General features: G+C 44.8%; 1 non-coding gene and 1 pseudogene across 1 annotated transcript; one reads left to right on the top strand and one right to left on the bottom strand.

Annotated features, from left to right (window-relative positions):
* Positions 1-2,618: 2,618 nt before the first annotated feature.
* LOC128584082 (40S ribosomal protein S3a-like) lies at positions 2,619-3,467 on the bottom strand (annotated as a pseudogene).
* Positions 3,468-3,603: 136 nt separating this feature from the next.
* Positions 3,604-3,711, top strand: LOC128585184 (U6 spliceosomal RNA). The gene has a single exon (XR_008379918.1). It is a non-coding gene; the product is annotated as a U6 spliceosomal RNA (small nuclear RNA).
* The last annotated feature ends 17,266 nt before the right edge of the window (positions 3,712-20,977 follow it).

The raw sequence follows: 20,977 nt of genomic DNA, 5'->3' as shown, positions 1-20,977 counted from the left end.
ACTTCCTGATTCCCAATGACCACAGTCTTGAGGTTGCTGAACCGCAGGAGTGAAGCTTCTGGAGGAGAGGTGGGGGGCAAGGGTTGGAGGGCAGAAGCCCTTGCTTGCTCTCAGTCTGAGGCTATGGGGCCATTGCTCAGGATCAAAACACAGGTGCTCTGCTCCCTAGGGGTAAGATACATTCCTTCACCCTACAGACCTCTTTAATTAGCTCAGAACCTTAGAGCAATACCTTTTTCAGGTTCTTATCAGTGCTTCCTGATAAAGTAATTAATGGGTTTTTCTTCTCCACTAAGCATCCTCCTGCCTCCTCCCCCCAGAGGGCTGGGTTTGGACGGAAGGTGCTAATTAGTTCCTGTGTGATTATCTGTTTAAAGCAACTGAGCCAAGTTTCTGCAAATCTGTATGAAGCCCTCTCTTCCCCTAAGTGAGACTTCAGATCTCTGCCTGTTTATTCCTTTTGCTTGGTGCCAGGTCTGCCCATCAACTTCAGCCCCTTCCACAGACAGCCTCTTTTTACATCAGCCTCTGCAGGTGGCACCCTGGGACTCAGGGCCCTGCTTTGAGCCCTTGAGCCAATCACCTGGGAGCTCTCAGAGGTTCCTGGAAATGTGAGCACTCCAGAGCAAGCCCAGACTCTCCAGGCCTGCCTGCCTGAAAAGCTCTCATCTGGGGCCAGAGAACTGAGTCCAGACTGAGTCCTGCCACCCACTGAGATGTGTGACCTTGAGTAAATGACACTTTATCTCCAAGTCTCAGTTTCCAAGCTATTTAGAAAAAGGGGCACAGGGTTTAGTAAACCATTGGAAATGGCAAATGTGTGGTTTTATCAGCTAGGATGACTTGGTCACAACTTTGTCCCAGGTCAGGTAGAATGCTAGAGCTCAGTGGTGCTGTGGGATGAAGAGGGCTCAGGCCCCTAGGGTGAGGGCTAGGGTTAGGGCCTGCTAGAGTGGGCCTGTGCCCTTCAGTCAGCCATGGAGGAACCCTGGTGTCCATTGAGGAAGGCATCCCTCCTGTGTGTTTGTGTGTGTGTTGGGGGTAGCCTGATGCTCTTCTAATCATGGAGGCAATTTCTGGTCTCCTTTTCACTTTGAGACTTAGGCTGTAGAGTATTCTTGGCCAATAGCTACTACCATCAAGAGAATTTTTAAAGAAAACTATTTTTTATCTTAATTCTGTCTAGGACATAATACAAACAGAATCACAGCTTCTAACTCACTGTCTTCCCTTTATCCAACACATAACAAGGACTTACTGATATTCTTTTGTTCAAGAGCTTGTGCTAAGTTAACAAAATGTGCTTTATTTTCCTCATTCCTATCCCTTCTTCCTGTCTCCTCTCACACTGTAGAGCAAGACAAGCATTTTATCCCTTTATGAATGACTCCACTGCCCAGCCTCGTGCCCTGCATTCCATGGACTTTTCCTGTTCCTTAATTTTATTTATTTTAAAATTAACACATAATATTCATACATGTTTATACAGTGTATAATATTTTGATACATCATACAAGTGTGGTGAAGAGGCTGAAAGAACGAGAATCTAAAGATGTATCCAAAGCAGTGGTCTCAAAGGGGAATACCATCTTCTGAAAGCGTTTTGAAAATTATGGGGCACTTTTGTTTGCTGGTGGGTGGGCGCCGTAGATACCACATGTCCCACTGCATAGGATGATCCTGGGCAGGGAAGAATTGTTCTCTATCCCACCTGTCTTTCTGATGTTTCTCTAGACATTGTGTATTTAAAACTCTGGTTGTAGTTTTTTGAGCCTGAAACTTTTTTTTTTTTTTTTTTTTGGTTTTTGGCCGGGGCTGGGTCTGAACCCACCACCTCCGGCGTATGGGACCGGCGCCCTACTCCTTGAGCCACAGGCGCCGCCTGAGCCTGAAACTTCTAACTGCATATTGCATATAACACCAAAAGATTTTTATATAGATATTGAACATAAGACAAATTTTATTGGCAACATACAAGCATGCCTTGTTTAATTGTGCTTCACTTTATTATATTTGGCAGATAATTGAAGGTTTGTGGCAACTCTGCACTGGTGCCATTACTCCAACCACATGTACTCATTTCATGGCTATGTGTTACATTTTGGTAGCTCTTGCAATATTTCAGACCCTTTCATTATTATTGTGTCTGTTACAGTGATCTGTGATCAGTTTTGTTTTTTTTTTTTAATTTCAGGTTGATATGAGCGTACAGATGTTTAGATTAACCCCAAAGTATTTTTGCATGGTTTTAGTACCTATCCAATATTCCAGGAATACAACTGCTGGGAACATTGAGAGAAAATTGTGCTGTGTTTTAATCAGCACTTTACTAAGAGTTGTTCACTGCTTTGGAAAATCACATCACTGATGGAAACCCCACTCTTGGTATTAGAGTCACAAAGAGATGACTGCTAATATCGAACTGGATACGTGGCTGTGGCTTTCACAGTGATTCTGTATAGAGATCTGAACACCTGTCCTGCATCTTTCCGTGTAATGGTGGTTGGGCATTTACATATTAAATGCATAATTGAATACATATATATGTGTGTACACACACATATGTCTTTTTTATTTTTTGCAAATTGGATTCTTTATTGTCATTATTGAAAGCCTGAATTTTAGACAGATTCTTGGACTGGTGGTTCATATCCATCAGCTCGTTCAACTTTAGCACCTGTCTCGTTGCCAGTAGCTTTTCCAGAACTACTACCTTCACCGTGAAATTCTGTGAGTTTTCCCAGTTCAAACTTGCGCTTCTTCAGCATTTTTACTTTTCTAATGAAGACATCATGGAGAGGATAAGTAGATTGGCAAGCCTTTTCTATGTCTTTTCTGATGCTGTCTGGAATCAATTTATTGACAACTTCTTTCAAGTCATTCGTCTGCCCCTCTCTGATCACAATTTCCATCATTTTCTTCCAGATTTGGCAAACCTGTCGGTGCTGGGCATATCAGGTCCTCTGGATCTGATTGTTGCATTTTTTAGTAAAACCAACACAGAGCAGATGAAGCAAATAACCGTCAGTGTCTTGACATCAACATGAACTTCAATCATAGTCTGCCATTTTTTAACCATAGAACATACTTTGTCATGGGTAAGATTCATGCCATGAAAGTTAGTTGGGCAGTTTTTGCCCTGAACATCTTCCGTAATCACCTTGAGTTTTCTAAATGCAACTTCATCATTCTGCAGAAGAGCAAGACTCAGGTCAAACACATGACCTTTGAGGCCATCAGATGCAATTTTGGTTCCTTATGTCCTTGTGACTAGAGTTTTTCCAATTTCTTATATTGAACATAGCAGTTGCCTTCACATCATACTAATCTTTCTTAGAAAATGAATCACTTTCTTCTTTTTTTATTATTAAATCATAGCTGTGTACATTAACGTGATCACGGATCACTTTCTTCTTGACCCCCTTTTTGCCACCTTTTGTAAGGCACATGTTCTTGGGGACCACCATTGTGGTGCTCAGTGAGCCAAGAGGCCACACACCTGTTTCTTTCCTTTAATTTCTCCTTTCATAATATGATTAAGGCATAAAATTGAGTCTTAAAAATTATATGTGTGAGTTTATATTTTTATGGGTGTCATTTCACGTACTGGCTTCAGCGGCACATGTGCTCAAATTGGAATGCTACAGAGAAGAGTGGCATGGCCCTGCGCCAGGATGACACACAAATCTGTGAGTGTTGTTTCAGGATAATAGAGGGGGTGTTAAAAATATTTATTAGGAAAGGAAGGTATGGAATTTGATGAGGTTAGAAGCCCTGGAGCTTTTAACCTCATCAACCTTGCATATAGCACCAAAGTGTTTTTATAGTTCATCCCTTTAGCCTTGGTCTCGGCTGTCTCCAATAGATATAAACATACATTTTAAAGCTTTGAAGATAAGGAGATTTTACCATCTCCCATACCAATTCATTTATCGAATTATTAATCTTATGAGTCTTTGTGATGTAAATGAATCATCTGTTTGTTCTCCAGCAGAAATGGTGGTATTCTTGAGACCATATTAAATCTCAGTCCCTTCTAGAATTATGTTTCCTGCCTCGGCAAGGGCCTTGAGGCAGTAGGAAGCGTGGGTGTTGGGAATCTGGCAAAAAGCAGCCACAGTGGGGTAGAGCAGACATGGGCAATAGGGGCCTGGGTTCTAGGTCCTGTGTGGCCACCAGTCTGTGAATAGCTCTGGATCACGTATACAAACTGAGGTGTCTGGGCTGGGTCCATCCAGTGCTGGCAATCCGTGACTCTGTGACTGGTTCTTTGGCTCTGCAGTGTGGCTCATGATAGGCATAGCAGTTAAAGAACAAGTGCTTTAAAGTCAGAGTCTGGGCTCTAAATCTCACCTCTTCCATATAATAATTGGGTGACCTTCAGTAAGTAAATCAATTTCTTTAAGGTGTGGTGTCTTTGCCTACAGCATAAGGATCAAAAAAGCACTCACCCCCTAGGGCACTTATGTGCATTGAACAAGAGACAGGTGTATCCTTTGGCACCTTATAAACATACATTTTTATTAGGGCAGGGACTACCAGGGACTCCTGGCTTACTTGGCCGAGGTGCATCTGTTGTGATGTCTGTTATAATCAGACATCATAGATGCTTGGACTAACCCTACCCCAAGAAACCTAGTCTGATATCTCTGATCTAAATAGTCAGGCAGCCCTGAACTAGGCCACAGATACCCAACCAACTCTAAAATAAAACATTAGCTTTAACCTGAAAGGGGCTATGTTGAAGGCCTTTGGCTATTGAAATAACAGCTTGATAGGACCCACTGTCTTTGGGCTGCCATAGCAAAGTGCCATAGACTGAGAGGCTTATAAACAACAACCATTTATTTTTTTCTAGTTCAGGAGGCTGGAAGGAAGTCTGAGATCGGGGGGCCAGCACAGTTAGGTACTGGTGAGGGCCCTCTTCCTGGCCGCAGACGGCCCGCTTCTCACTGTGTGCTCACATGGCACAGAGAGGGAGAGTAAACTCTCTGGGGACTCTTTTGTTAGGATCCTGATTCCATTCCCTTGGGATTCACCCTCATGACCTCATGACCTCCCAAAGGCCCTGCCTTCTGATACCATCATCATGGGGGTTAGGATTTCAGAATATGAATTGGGGGGATGCACACATTCATTCTGTGACAAGTGCATGTAACGAGTAGTTTTCTGTGCCTACTGCAGATAGAGTAGTGCTGGACTCTGGAGTCCTTGTTACTGCTGTCTGTTGTCTCTGAGAGGCACAGGCACAGAGAGCTTAACAAGGATACCTATGTGGCACTTGGGAGTTTTCAGGTGCCTGGCAAACCTGTGAGGAGTCATTATCATTCCTACTGTACGGATCAGGATGTTGGAGTTCCAGGAGGTGATGAGTGTGTCCAGGCTTGACCTTCCGACTTGCAGGGGCAGAGCTTACCCTGGGCCAGTCTAGCACTGCTGCTGCTGTGCCCACTGCCTCCCCACTCTGCTCAAGGGCAGTTTAGATGGACCTTAATCTCCTGCTTGTGCTAACTAACAACACATGCTACTCCTGAATCAAACTGAGAGTAGCTTGCTCTGAGGCCCTGATTGAGCTAAATGCTATTGGGAGGGTTGAGGGTTGGGATGCTGTGCCTCCAAGTAGGCTCAGAGACTAAGTTCGCTTTGCTCCACATAGAGGCATTTGTGTCTCACTAGCCTCATTTGTGCAATGGGCAAAATGCTGTCTGGCCTGAAGGCAGGGGGCTGGACAAGATGGCCTGCACTTACCAGGCTGCGACTCAAGGCTTCATGGCTGAGAGGCGCTAATTGGTTCACATGATATTTTTCAAGATGCGAGCTGGGAAGGGCCAGCTTTTCTGGCATAGGCCATTCCTGAGTATTCCCTGGGGTTCTTGGTGATCTTGGAGAAGGGCATGATGGGGCAGGGAGTAAAGAAGAGAGAAGTGGTGGGAAATGGGAGCAAGGGGTGGAGATTTTAAATCCATTGGCTACTGAAGTTACTCTAGCAGATGACAGCAGGATGGAGGATGGAAGTTCTAGGGGTTCTGTTCCCACCAATCTGTGAATAAATGTGTGTCTATCTGTTTGTCCCTGATTGGATTAGATGATGACAAGTACTGGTGGCTCCACCTTCCCAGAATCATAGAGGGTAAATACAAAGATATAGTTACCTTCAACCAGGGAGCTGAGACTGTCGTCAGGCATCTTCAAATCCTCATACCCAGTAACGTGGGTCTCACACTGCCCCAGTTCTGTGACTTCTTCCCTTATGGGGACCAATAAAGGTTAAAGGTTAACCTGGAAGACCTGATAGACAAAAAAGTGTGAGTGTGTGTGTGTGTGTACACGTGCCTGTGTGTGTGCTGTGTGTATGCGTGTGTTTATGTTTGTGCATGTGTGTGTTGGGAGTGTCTTGCAGAGTGAATAGGGTCTGGGCACATTTCATCTGGCAATCTGGGGGTTTCCCAAGAATAAACCTGCTCTGAACTGGCCAGGCCCGGTCCCTGGGAGAAGCGGGCTAAGGAACACTTGTCTTTATTAATAGACCAGCATCCCAGGACCCTTTTTCCGAAGCCACTTCCATTTGTGGTTCTGATGGGGTTTTGTTTTTGGTTCCCATGAGTTATTTTCTGCCCTCTGTCCTCTGCCCTCTGCCCTTCTGTGGTGGGTCAGCTTGGGAGCTGAGCAAGGGGCCTGACTGGTGGCACGGCAGTCCTGAGAAGAGAGAAGGGCCCTGGGGGTGGGTGAGGCCTTCTGTTTAAAGTCTCCAGCTTGTGCGTAGTGGGACTCCTGAGATATTGCCACAGAGAACTGGGGCTGATTGGAATCACCCAGACATCCAGGGAACATCTAAGTGGAGAGGTAGGGGAGGAGCTTCCCAGCACTGCCAAGGCTTGAGGCTCTCCCCCAGGGGAAGGGACAAATGTGTTCCCTCTGTGTGTAAGGAAGGCCTCTTAGAACATTGCAGTCCAGAATTCCTCAAATAGGCTGCTAAGGCTGCAAATGTAGGTTCAGCTCTGCCTGCCTAGTTGCTTTCTTTTTTTCTTTCTTTTTTTTTTTTTTGAGATGGAGTCTCACTTTGTCCCCATGGGTAGAGTGCTAAGGCGTCATATTTCATGGCAACCTCAAACTCTTGGGCTCAGGTGATCCTCTTGCCTCATCCTCCTGAGTAGCTGGGACTCTCTGCCTAGTTTCTATCTTCCTTCTTGCTGGGAGCCAAGGGTTTTCTTCCCTAGCCTCCCAAGTAGCTGAGACTACTGACACATGCTACTGAGTCGTGGGACCTCAATATGCTGCTCAGGTCTCAAACTACTGCTCTCAAGTGATCCTCCCACCTCAGCCTCCTAAAGTGCTAGAATTATAGGTGTGCACCCCCACAATTGACCTAGTGTCTACTCTTTAGTGAGAAAGGCAGAGAATGGCATTTCAGACGGGGAGAGGGGTCACATGGACAAAAGTGTGAAGGCCTAAAATGCATGACATGTGAACCAGTTAAGATTCTGATTGGCAGGAGAAGCAGAGAACTCTAACCCAGTAGCTTAAACAAGTAAGAGGCTCATCTTTCTCATGTACCTGGAAGACCAGAGAGAAAGGACCCAGGGCTAGAGTGGCGGTTGAATGAAGCCACTGGAAATCCAGTGCTTTGTATCCTCTTGCTCTGACATCTTTAGATCAAAGCATTTGTCCTCTTTATCACAAGATAGTTGCTGTACCTCCAAACATCACGTCAGTCAGAGAAGAGGAAGATGATGGACAATGGTTTGCCCATTTATTTTGGTGGTAATCTTTCACCAGCCTTCTTTGAACCAAGCGGAATGATGTCATCTGGTACCTTACCTGCAAGGCACAGTGAGAATTTGAATATTACTCTTTTAACCTTCTGTAGTAGAGGCAAGACAGAAGGGGATTGGAGTGGGTATGGATCGAACCAAATTAAGGACTCTGACACAGTGTGTTTAGGAAATATAAGCGTGGTCAGAAGATGTAAGGAGAAGTGAGTGGAGATGGGGCTAGATGAGAGAAGATAAGAGCTGAACTGTTAGTGCTCTGCTGTCTCTGTATTTGCCTAAAATTGTTTCTAAGGGGCCAGGCCCTAGTAACTACAGGAAGACTGGCAGTTCATCAACTGTGACCCTCAGTTTAGTCAGTGAAAGACAGTGTCTCATTCTAGAAGAGTCTACTCTTAATCCTCTGGACAATCTCATGGCTAAACATGTTTCCTTGCTTTTTTATCACATCCTTTCTGTCTCCCATTCATTCATCCCTCAATTCATGCAGCCAGCCAGCCAGCCAGCTGTGAGCCAGACTTATTATCTATGTGCTAAGTTTGTGTATCCTCTATCTCTCTTTTCCTCGGGCTAAGCTGAGACCTTTTTCAAACGTGGGAGCCTAAGGATGAAGAGTTATCTAAGACAGTTGCTATTTCAGTCCAGAACTTGAAGCTAAAAATGTTTGAATGGAAAAAAAAGTTTAAAAATATAGATGTATATTTTTCTAAAACCCCATTAAGCTGTCAAGGGCCTCGCCGTGTGTTTCCTTTCCCACCGTTGCTAATCACCAAGGTATGCATGTGCCCTAAACAGAAGAGTAACCCTCGCCACCCTCTTCCTCCTCCTCCTCTCCCCACCTCTTTAAGCTGCTGGTGCTCCAGCTCTTCCCCAGCCTTGGGAACCTAGGAGCCTCCCCTCCCCTCTCCTTTCCCAGTGGCTGGAAAGCAGCCTAGCTTCTCAACAGAGGCTTCCTGATGGTGCATTTAGACTGCCTGGGTTCAAATTCAGGGCATCACTTACTAGATGTATAATAACTTAGAATGTTTTGTTTCTCTAGGTCTAGGCTTCCTTGTGTATGAAATGGGGATTGCTCACATTACCTGCATCTTAATGTTGCTGTGACGTGAAAGGAACAGAACCCAGAGTGCACTAAGAGCAGCTTCTGTTCATGTTGGCCGTTGTCACCGCTGTGCTGCTAGGTTTGCTAGGGTCTCAGTGCTTTCCAGCCCTTCCTCAAATTTAGAGAGTCTTAGCGTAGAATAACTAGAAGACAGACCTCAAGTTCTCCTTATCCAATCACAATTTTTAAGATGAGAACATGAAATAGAAGAGACTTTTGCTGAAGCTGCACAGTTAGTCGGTGGCAGAGCCAGAACATGGCACTGATGCCCTTTTCACAGGAAGACAGCTTGGGCCACCTGCCTCATCTCCTCTGAGCCCGCCCAATGCTTGCACAAAAGAATTTCATATCTGCATTGTTTATGGATGTGTCCCTTCATGCTGCCCCATCATCATAGCCTATCTGGCTGTGCCGGTGTCCAGAGAACAGATGATGTACGTGCAGCTTACTTTGCCCAGTGTCCATCCCAGCAGCCAGGGGAGAGACCCCAATGGGGTGGGTGGGAAGGGTGGTCAACATATTGAAACCATCCATCCCGCTTCCTCAACTTTGCCTTTGGCTAAATAGGAGGTGGATTCAAAGGAAGTATTTCCAAGAGGCAATTGAAAAATAAGTCAGAATATAGAGAGCACTTTCCATCCCTGTGATCATGTGATTCTGATATTTACATAAATACACAGCATCATTTCCAATCAGCAGATGAGAAATCGGGAACCCAGGTCCTGGGGTATTATGTACAGTCCCACAAATCAATCTGGGGTGCAAATGTTCCCCAAACATATCACTAGCTCACTGCCTCTGGCCACTTCACCAGTCACCTGCTTAGAAATGAAGTTGAACTGGTTCGCAGGTGCCTAGTGGGTTACCAATGCTACAAGGAATCCCAAGATGGGAGTGGCAAGATCCCAGCCTTTGAGAAGCATGCAGTGTATTTGGGGAGATGAACACAGGTGAACAGCGAAATGACGGCAGATGCGAATGATGGTGCAGGACTTACAGTACAGGGCAGGCGGCCAGAGGAGCTACAGGCTCAGACTGCTGAGGAAAGCACACGAGACGGGAAGACAGGAGTCAATGGCTCTGCTCCTGGGCCACCAATATCCTGCTCTGTGACCTTTCTGACCCTTGCTGCCCCCATCTGGGAAGTGGGCATCACTTCCCTCCTTCTGTGAATGTGGTGGCCTTGGGCACTCACTGCCCAGCTCTGCCTAAGCTCTCTTGTCCCTTGAGTAACTGCTCTACAAGTTCATAGTTGAGGCAGGAATCCTCATGGAAGACTGGCCACAAGACTGGTGGCAGATCATGCAGTGGGGTCTGTCCTTGTGCCTCACCCTCCCACATTGGATGCATTTACAGTGGGGGCAGAGAAGAGAAACAGGTGCTGGGCGGAGGAGGCCACTGGTGTGCCTGAGAGCCACAGGGCAGGGGCAGCTGAAGAGAGCGTTTTCTGCTGCCTGAGTGCACAGCCTGAGGGCCCAGAGTTGTTAGGTAAAATACACAGAAAGCAGGAACAAAAGCACTCTTATCTTGAGGACAGCACTTTCAGAGCTTAAAAACAGCTATCATCTTCCCTCATTTATTTTACATGAAACGGGTGCAGACAAATTCCAGCACTACACCGGTGGCCATTGGCCTAAAGGAGACCAGCAGGCAGCAGCAGACCGACTCCTGGCGCGGGTCTTCTGGCACCTGACCACGTCCAAGTGCTCTCAGTCCCACCAAGCAAACCTCCCTGTAGCCCGTCTTGCTCTAGCTTGCCTCCCGAAAGCGTACTATTGAAAGAAAAGGCTTTTTCTTGGCAATGGAAGTCCCACATATCAGTGAGAAGATTTAGGATGCAAGGCCCAGAATACCCCACAGGCAGTGGCTTAAGGCATATAGGCAGCTGCTCTTAAGAAGTCTGGAAGCAGAAAGCGGTTATGACTGTTTAGGGCCTAGTGATTTCACAGGGGAGGTTCTTCTGTCCTTCCTCTCTGCTGCCCTTGGGGGGATTGTGGGAGGGGGTGTCATAGATGGTGGCTGCAGTTCCAAGCACCAAATCCTCCCATGAGGGCCATGATGCCAGCCCCAGGCCAGTTACTGGCAAAAGCAATTGCTTTGTCGATGCAGACCGTGAGTTCTCAATGAGCGTGATATCACCCGTAAAGGGCTAAAAATTTGTCTTGAGGTAAAAAAAAAAAAAAAAAAAGTCTTACTTTGTACTGGAATATTTATTACAGCTCAATTCACAATTGCTAAGCTGTGGAAACAACCTAAGTGCCCATCAACTCATAAATGGATAAATATTAATGAACTGTGGTATATGTATTCCATGGATACTATTCAGCCATAAAGAACGATGAAGACTTTACACCTTTTGGATTTACCTGGATAGATTTGGAGAACAACCTCCTAAGTAAAGTATCACAAGAATGGAAAAGTAAGGATCCAATGTACTCAATTCCAATATGAACCTAGTAGATGAAAAACTACACACACACACACACACACACACACACACACACACGAGAAAAACAGTTAAATTCAAGAAGGGGGAGGGGAAATGAGGGAGGGCGATTGGTAAACTCTCACCTCCTGGGCACCATGTGGGAGGACCCCTCAGAGAAGGGTCAACTGCAACTGTTAGGGATTTACCTAACAAATGCAAACAATGTAATCTAATTAGATGTATCCTTATATAAAGCTGAAATTTTAAAAAATGCCTTACTGTTTTTATGTATAAAGTACATAAAGAGATACACGTATACAGCATATCTGTGGTATTAAAACTTCATAGCAGGAAGCAATTAGGGGAAAAAAAGTCTAAAAAGTCTCCTTCGGGGAATGAACTGGCTTAGACCAATTATGATTCATTGCTGGTGCCTGGGGACATTTCTCTTGGCCAAGAAGTCTGGGGAATAGTGGCCAAATGGGCACCGGCAATGTCTGCCACATCCTGCTTGGAAGGAAACATGCTTTGTGGAGAGAAAACGTGGTGGGGGTGTGTAGGTGTGAGACGTCAAGGGCATGCTCGACTACAATGTGTCATCACTGATCTGCTTTCAGCGATGAGTAGTGCTGGCCAACTGCACGGCTGAATCTGGGCTTGCAAGATGAGGGCCAGAGCTAAATTTCTGGGGACAAAAATGTGACTTGACAAGGGACCATGGGATAAAGAATAGAAAGCTTTGGAGGATATTTTTGTAAAGTTAGTAGTGTAGTCAATGACCATGTTAAATGACTTATAACATCCCCGGGATACGGCCCAGAAAGATGAAGTCCATGGCTCAAGATCATTAGCATTCTACTCCAATGAACCCAGACTATCTGCTTAGTGAGAAGGCTGAGGGGACCAATGTTCCTGAGCAGATGGCTAAATCCAGCCAATTGAGCAATCTGGGGGCATGGGAGTGGCTTGCCTTAGTCCAGTCTTGAGGTCATCTCAAATCCCTTCCTTTTCCCTCTAATGGTTTAATCTCTTTCTCTTCCCTATGCTGGACCACTGTACTTCCATCTTTTTATGGCTGAGTAATACTCCATTGTATGCACACATTACATTTTATTAATCCATTCATGTATTAGTGGGCCCTTGGGTTGTTTCAATGTCTCTGTGATTATGAATTGTGCTGCTATAAACGCTCAAGTGTGGTGTCTTTTTTGTGAAATGATCTCTTTTCCTTTGGGTGTATATTCAGCAGTGGGATTGCTGGATCAATTTTCTGTAGAAGTTGCACAAGTTTGAAGTCCCACTGTTGGAAAAAGAGTTCCTTTTTCTCCACATCCCTGTTGATATCAGTTGCTTTGGGACTTTTTAGTACAAGCCATTCTCACTAGAGTTAGGTAACATCTCATTGTGATTTTGATTTGCATTTCCCTAATGGTTAGAGACAGTGAGCATTTTTTCATGAGTCTCTTGGCCGTTAGTCTATCTTCATTTGAAAAGTTTTTGTTCATGTCTTTTGCCGACTTTTTAATGAATTTTGATTATTTCTTGCTGATTTGCTTGAGTTCTTTGTAGATTCTGATTATCAGATGTATAGCATGCAGATATTTTCTCCCATTCTGTGGGTTGTGTATTTGTCATTTTGATTATGTCCTTGGCTGTGAAGGAAGCTTTTTAATTTGATCGGGTCCCATCTATTTTGTTGTTACTGCTGAGATCGCTTTTGGGGTCTTCTTCATGAATTCTTTGCCTAGTCCAATACCTATGAGAGGTTCTCCAACATTTTCTTCTAGTAATGTACTTAACAAAGGAGGTGAAATGCCTCTATAGGGAGAACTACAAAACACCAAGGAAAGAAATTGCAGAGGGTATAAATAGATGGAAAACTATGCCGTGCTCATTGATTGGCAGAGTCAACATTGTTAAAATGGCTATACTACCCAGAGTGATTTACAGATTCAATGCAATTCCCATTAAAATACCAACGTCATCTTTTTCATCTAGAAAAAATAGTTCTGCTCTTCATGTGTAACCAGAAAAGACCCCAAACAGCCAAGGCAACTTTATATAATAAGAACAAAGCAGGAGGCATCACCCTAACAGACTTCAAGCTATATTACAAGGCTACAGTAACCAAAACAGTATGGTACTGGCACAAAAACAGAGATATAGACCTATGGATCAGAACAGAGAACCCACAGATGTAATTATTCTCATATTCCCATCTGATTTTTGGCAAAACAGATAAAAACATATACTGGGAAAAAGAATCCCTTTTCAATAAATGGAGAGCCACATGTAAAAGACTGAAATAAGATCTGTACCTCTCACCATTCACAAAAATTAACTCATAAGGGATAAAGGACTTAAATCTAAGGCTTCAGGATTTTATAAAACTCCTAGGTGACTGAGATGTGCCACAAGCACAAAGAAACTTTGTGCGTGCATTCATGCAGGTGTGTATTTTTCTTACATTTTTCTTACACACTTTATTTCTAAAATCTTTAAAAAATGGAACAATTCTCATCTCAAAAAATTTAAACCTATTCCTGCTCAATTCTTTTTAAAAAATAGCCTTCTTACTTATTTATAAAATTTAAAAATTTTACTCTAAAGAAATACATTAAATATAATGAGAAAGTTTACATTTTCAGTGCTGAGCATAATGATAAATCAAGTAAGAAATTAAAATAAAGTTGGTAAAGTCATAATTTTAAATAAATATAATTTATATTTCATTTCTTTAAGTGTGATAACTATGCTTTCATGGCATTTTTAGAAAGAGAATAATATGGAAAAGAAATTTGAAATGAGTGGCAAATCAACTCAACAGTTTCTGGTGGGCACCAACATATCTTTTCTGCCCTGTCTTGATCTTTAAATAGATTTTTTATTTCTGTACCAACCCATGTGATAGTTGTTTCTGGTGGAAGCTAAGATTATTGTAACTGCATGTTTCGTACTAGATGTGGTTTGTAAAAGTAGTGGTTGCTTGGCCTGAGGTCACTCGAAGAAGAAAATAGAAAAGGGTGAGGAAACAAGAATGAAAATAGGTCTCCATGGCATCGTGCCTTTGTGTACCCTCTTCCGCTCCTCGGCTTCAGGTCCAGCTGCTTTAAGAATTGCTGAGAGCAAGTAACTTGGAAAAGTTAACCAATGGCTCCCCACCCCACTGACTAGAGCAGACGTGGAAATGGCCTTTTTTGGTTGGGACCCACAGTGCCCAGAGGCTAAGGTCCTGAAGCTCTGACCTCCAACAGATCCCACAAAGTCCTGAGCCTGCGGTCTTCTCAGGGGCAGCAGGTTGGTGGTTTATAGGGGACGGGTCCAAACCAGGCTTTCCAATAACATCAGTTTTTCTGGCTAGATTCAGAATAGCTATGTGTTAGTGACCAATGTGACTGTTATATCTAGGTGTTTATTTCCCTAAAGCTTGCCATTTACTGTTATTGTGGGCAGCTATGTTAATAAAGAACTTAGTTAAAATTTCTGTTTGAAGAATAACTATGTGAAAAATAATACCTTGCTAGATCAAGGCTCTATTCGGACCAGGTATCACATGCCAAGTAGCCTAACCACTAGTGCTAAAATCTCAAATGCTATAATTATACAGTGACCTAATTTCATAGTCCTTGTCTCCTTAATAATAATAGCATCCCTCACATTCCTGTGAGGTGACAAAGATCTTTGTTGTCAAAGCTTTGATATGTATTCACTGATCCATATTTCTCTCCCTTCTTAATTATTCTCATGTATTTTTCTCAAGAACATCTTTCCTTAGTAGATCAGAAGGCCCTCAAGGGAAGGAACCATGCTTCTTCCCAAGAAGTCTGTAATACCTAGATTACACACTCTTGGTGCCTAAAGAATGCATGGCAACCAGCCAATGAAATCACTCGCTTACCAGCACTTAGCTGCTGCATTTGCAACACTGACTGTTAGAATGACTAGAGTTGAGATTGTCATCAGAGCCAGAAGGACCTTGAGGGAGCTTCTGGGATCTGATCTAGCCCAGCACCCTAATTTTATAGAAACTTAGATACAGACAGCCCAAACAACTTGCTAGTAAATATATGCTAAAATGGAACAATCTAAATAAACGTGTCACCAAACTGCTGCCACCTGCTCCCCTTCCCCTGGAGGGGCAGTGTCTGGCAGCACAGTTAATAAGGTTGGGATTATTATACTCCGTATCAATGGGAAAAAGATGTCTGTATATTACACTGATTCCTTTGTAACAATTGGGACACTGAGAAACAAAAAGGATTGTAAAACTAGACTAACTAACTTAGCTATTATGATGATGTCCTGCCATGAAGACCCTCTAATGGGGAAAAAATGAAGACACCCCAACATGAGCTGCCCTCTCACATGGTCCCAATGTTTAGCTCATCAGGAGCTTCCAGGAACCCACAGAAGGCCAGCGAGCCCACATGGCTGGGCGTAAGGGCCACTGGCACACCCCACCTCCCTGGGTGACAATCTCACTTCTCTCATCCTTGTTACATAAATCCTGTTCAGAGGGACTTTGGTGTCCCTCTTAGATGAAAGTGAGCAGCATTTTAAATCTAGCCTCCTGAAAGAGAAGCCACTGAAGAAGGGGAGTTACAGCTTGCCACACAAGTCAAAAGATGGGGCAGGGAAAACAGAAAAGGGCCACAGACACCAGGCCACTTCTTAGCCTAGCATAGTCCTTGTTAAAGGTGTTCATCAAATAGTCATTCTCTCCGCTCAGAGTTGGCCCTTGCTTGGGAAGGCTGCCACTGTGTCCTGAGCAGCCACTGTCTGCGGGGGCAGGCCCTGCTCACCCGCCTTCACATACTCTCTCACCTTGTCTGGCATAAGAGCTTGGCCTTTACTGGCCCATCCTGTTGCCCTGTTCAAGACAGTCCTTGGGAGCAGGTGCATGGCATGGCAGGCTGACCATCATCATTGTGCTAATGATTCAAGAAATCCAGGGCCCCATATGACCTGCTCCCCTCAGGTGCCATGGAGCCAGCAATGTCCCCATTTGCAGAATAAAAAAAAAGCTGAGATGCTTATTGCCTGCATTGCCCTCCAAAGCAGGGATTTATATGAAAGCATAGACAGAAGATGGGCAAGGTTGTCTCAATCCTCAAATAAGGAAGATCAATATGTTCCAGAAATTATGGTGGCAAGGGTGGGGCGAGTGGGGATGCTGAGGGAAACTGAGACATGCAACATAACTGCGCTTGTGTGCCAGCCTCCACGCTCATTGAACTTGATTTCCCCTTGGCTCTGCTTCTTCAAAATAGTCACAAAAATCGTTAATATTTATTGAGCACTTCAGATGCTTGATCCTACTTGATCCTCACGTGACTCTATGAGGTGAGTGCTGTCATTACTCGCAGCTTTCAGTTCCTTGCCCTAGTTTATGGCTGGTAAGTGGCAGAGCTGCGGACAGAACTCCAGAGCTCCTATCCCTTCAGCCCTGCTGGCATTCATTCATTCATTCATTCCTTTACCAAACATTTGCTGAGTCAGGGATTTCCCCCCAGATCTAGAGGTAAATAATACACAGACCCTCCCCTCAAGGAACTCACAGGCTAGGGAGAGAAACACCTGCATAAGCAAATATTCGTGCTACATCACAGTGAGGACTGTGGTAGGTTGAATAAGCTATTTGTACTGTCTTTCACATATATAAGATGTGTGTAGTACAAAACCAGCTCTTAGAGTTTGCCCTTCTTTGTCCAACCCCAATCTCTTTCCTCAGTCTTTTGTCATCCTCCAAGATGCTGAGGTGTGCTGGTGAACTCCTCTGATACTCTTTGCCATGCTCTGTCCTGTCCTCTGGATGTGGCTGGCCTCCACTCCATGCAGCATGGAGCATGGGAACAGTGGCTGCACAGCACCCTGCCTGGACCGAGTGGGGAGGGGCAGGGTGACAGCCTGGGAGCCCCATCTCCTCCCAGCTCTGCCTCTGGCCAGCAGCTGGTCCTTGAACAAGCAACTTAAAATTAGGGGGCCTCATTTTATAATCTTTTATAAAATTAGATTAGATGCTATTTGAGGTCCCTTTAGCTTTAAGTGTTCTACAAACAGAGCCCCAAATCTCCCACATGGTGTCAGGGTAGGAGGAGAAGGTGCACGTTGTGCCCTTACCCAGGACTTTTCAGAAAGCCCACCTTTTAAAAAAAAATGTATTTATTTTTCCTTTTATTTATTTGTTTTTTGTTTGTTTAGGATTCTTTGAGGGTACAAAGAATTAGGTTACACTGATTGCACTTGTTAGGTAAAGTCTTTCTTGTAATTGCGTCCCGCCCCCAAGAGGTTTGCTAGACACCACGACCTCCTCCCTCCTCCCCTGTCCCGCTCCCTCATTCCCCTACCCCCTACCATGTATGAGGTCATCTCCTGCCTGCATATTAGAATTGGGCACATTGGATTCTTGCTTCTCCATTCTTGAGCAAGCCCACCTTTTGCTTCCACCCTTGTCCCTGGCCTCACTCCTGGCAAGTCTGCTTTCCTGCCCTGCCCAAGGCACTGCCTTGGCAGGTCTAGGTGTGCCCTGGATCCACCCTGGTTCATAACCCATAAACTCCTGACCTTGAATGGTTTCCAAGGTCTACTCTACCTACAGATGTAGTCCAAATGACATGAGTCAACTGTGGAAACAGAGGCATTTTAAGGTTCCTAGCACCTGGCCCAGGCTCAGGTGTGCTTGAGTGAGCTGACTGCTTGTGATATGGGGCCAAGACTTCTTTCTCTGCAACATATGGTCACGGGAAGGAGGCTTGATGGCTGCCACCAGGCCTATCCTTGTCCTTTGTCCTGGGCCCAGGGTTTATTAGTTAAGAGTAGTATCCCAGAAATGGGTACTGTGGGCACTTTCTCCTTAGAAAGGTATTTCAGGTATAAGAATCTGTGGTTCTTCCTCCCATCTCCTGCTTCCCCAAATCAACCATAAGTAGGAAACCAGTGCCCATGCTAATGCCACTAGCTCAGAACCTTCTGGTGATGTGACCTTGGAGACTGAGACTTACAGCGGGTGGAGGTGACATTTCTCAGGTAATTTAACAACAGCCCTTGCCCAAATAAGATGCTCATGCCTGTAAGACACACAAGACAGCACATGAGCCTTTGTTCCTGAGTCATGCTCTGGGCTTATTCTCCCAGCCAGCTTTAGACTGTTCAGATGAGACACCACCAGCTAGCCCTGTTATCACAGCCTCCATAGCAGACAAGAACCTTGAGCTGGAGTCTTGGTGTGAAATGAATTGTTCTGCTCTGGAAGGTGGTATCACAAATGATCCCATGCCCGAGCCCTTGGCTCTGCTTACCGTGTTCCTGCCATTTGCTTTAGATCTGTTCCTATAAATGCCTGAGTGGAAGGAGTATAGAGATGAGGGCACAGCAGTCTCCTGAATGCTGTGGCTCCGTCATCAGACACAGTAGACAATCGTCTTCCCAGAACCTCTGCCTTGCACAGTCACCATCCTGGAGAAGGAGCCAGTGCTTACCTCTGTATGCTTCATAAGCATTTACTGAGCATCTGCTAAGAAGAGCAAATAAATCATTTCCTTCAATAAATATTTATAATGCACTTACAATTGGCAGAGATTGTGGCTATGAACAAGAGATGGTCCTTGCTCCTATAGGCTTTCATTCTAGCAGAATGTGCCATTATGATTAAGACATAAAAACAGGTAAATATGAAAAGAATAAATTCTCTATCCTTAAGAGGTTATAACCTACTAGGGAAAATAGAACATGGTGATTATATTAGACAGGTTTCTCCATGGAAACGGAACCAATATATACATATACATGTGTATGTAAAAAATTACTGTGGGATTTAACTTGTGTAATTATGAAGGCTGAGAAGTCCCACCACCTACATCAGCAAGCTGGAGAACAGGAAAACTGGTAGTGAAATTCAGTCTGAGTCCAAAGGCCTGTGAACCAGGAGCTCTGATATCCAAGAGCTGGAGATCGATGTCCCAGCCCAAGGAGAGAGAGAGAAAATGCCCCCTGCCTCTGTCTTCTTGTTCTATACAGGCCCTCAATGGATTGGACGATGCCTGCTCATGTTGGTGAGGGTGATCTGCTTTACTCAATATACAGATTCAAATATTAATCTCTTCTGGAAATACCCTAAGACATACATAGCTCTCTGGGATCCCTTAGCCCAGTCAGGTTGACATGTAAAATCAACCAGCATAGTGATCCATTAGCAATATTCTATCTAATAGCCATGGCTCAGTACTAGCTGGCAACACTTCGCTGCTGAGAAGAACAATGGTCACTGGTTTTGTCTGCGCTGACGTGGGTGCAAGGTGGCCAGAGTTCTGGTGCTCTGGGTCTGGGGTCAGATCACCTACATAAGCCTCCAGACTTCACCCCCTCTTAACCTTCCTGGGCTTCAGGCTTTTCATCTGCAAGGATTTGCCTTGTTTCCCGCACTGGGTTGTTGTAAGGACAGACATGTTAATACACATGAAAATAGCTGGCAAACTAGAAATAGCACCAACACATAGTTATTATTCTCAAGACAAAAGGTCAGTGTTTTAAAACAAAATTTTTCCAAGGGTAAGGCTAGTTCCCTTTGGATTCCCCGAGACTAGAGAGTTCATTGTCATGGTGACAAGAGAGTACATTCAAGTGTAGCCATGTCAAAATATTAGAATGGGCTCAGCGCCCATAGCACAGTGGTGAGGGTATCAGCTACATGCATTGAGGGTGGTGGGTTCAAACCCAGCCTGGGACAGCTAAGCAACAATGGCAACTGCAACAAAAAATAGCCAGGTGTTGTGGCGGGTGCCTGTAGTCTCAACTACTTGGGAGGCGGAGGCAAGAGACTTGCTTAAGCCCAAGTGTTTGAAGCTGCTGTGAGCTGTGACACCATGGCACTCTACTGAGGGCAACATAGTGAGACTCTGTCTCAAAAAAAAAAATTTGTATATATATATATGTATATATATATATATATATATAGAGAGAGAGAGAGAGAGAGAGAGACAATTTTTCCCACCATGACTTTCAACAAGGCCAGGGTCAATTTTAAGTGGAATTTGCTATGAGTAACATGAGGGTGATTTCTGAACTGGTTACTGATACCTGAAATCTATAAGCTATCACTTCAGCTTATGCTAGATAAGGATAAGGTTGTCACCTGTTGAATGAAAATATCCCACCTTAGCGAGGATGAATATTCTTGGGCACAATGTATGAAAAGCTGTCCAGCAGCATGTGCTCAGTAGCAGGCTCTGGGAGCCAGGTGGTCAAGATGGGCACATCCTCTGTGTTCTCAGAGCTGCAGTCCCAGCCAGCACTCCAATAGAGGGAACAAATGCCATGACAAATGGTGGTCGGGGGACACGGATGCTCCAAGAGAAGCATCTCGCCCAGACTCGGGAGGTGCTTCGAGTGTGCTGTTCAAGCTGGCAGGGGGAGCGTGAGCTAGAGCCAGCCGTGAGCATGAGCCAGGAGGTCGGAGCAGGACAGAGGAAACAGCATGGGCAGAGCTTCTGGAATAGTTTGCCTCTGAAGATTCCAGGTCAGCCAGGAAGGACGCAGAGCCAGGAGAAGCCAGGAAGCCAGGACAGCACATCCTTCCAGAGATGAGCAGAAAGCAGGCAGGATCTTCCTCCAGCCCAGGCTGGGGTAAAGTAGGTAGCTAAAAATCACCTAACTTGCCACCCAAACTCCCATCCCAAATCA

The sequence above is a fragment of the Nycticebus coucang genome, chromosome 4 (assembly GCF_027406575.1).
Source record: "Nycticebus coucang isolate mNycCou1 chromosome 4, mNycCou1.pri, whole genome shotgun sequence".
Lineage (NCBI taxonomy): Eukaryota > Metazoa > Chordata > Mammalia > Primates > Lorisidae > Nycticebus > Nycticebus coucang.
This window is presented reverse-complemented; position numbering and strand designations above follow the sequence as displayed.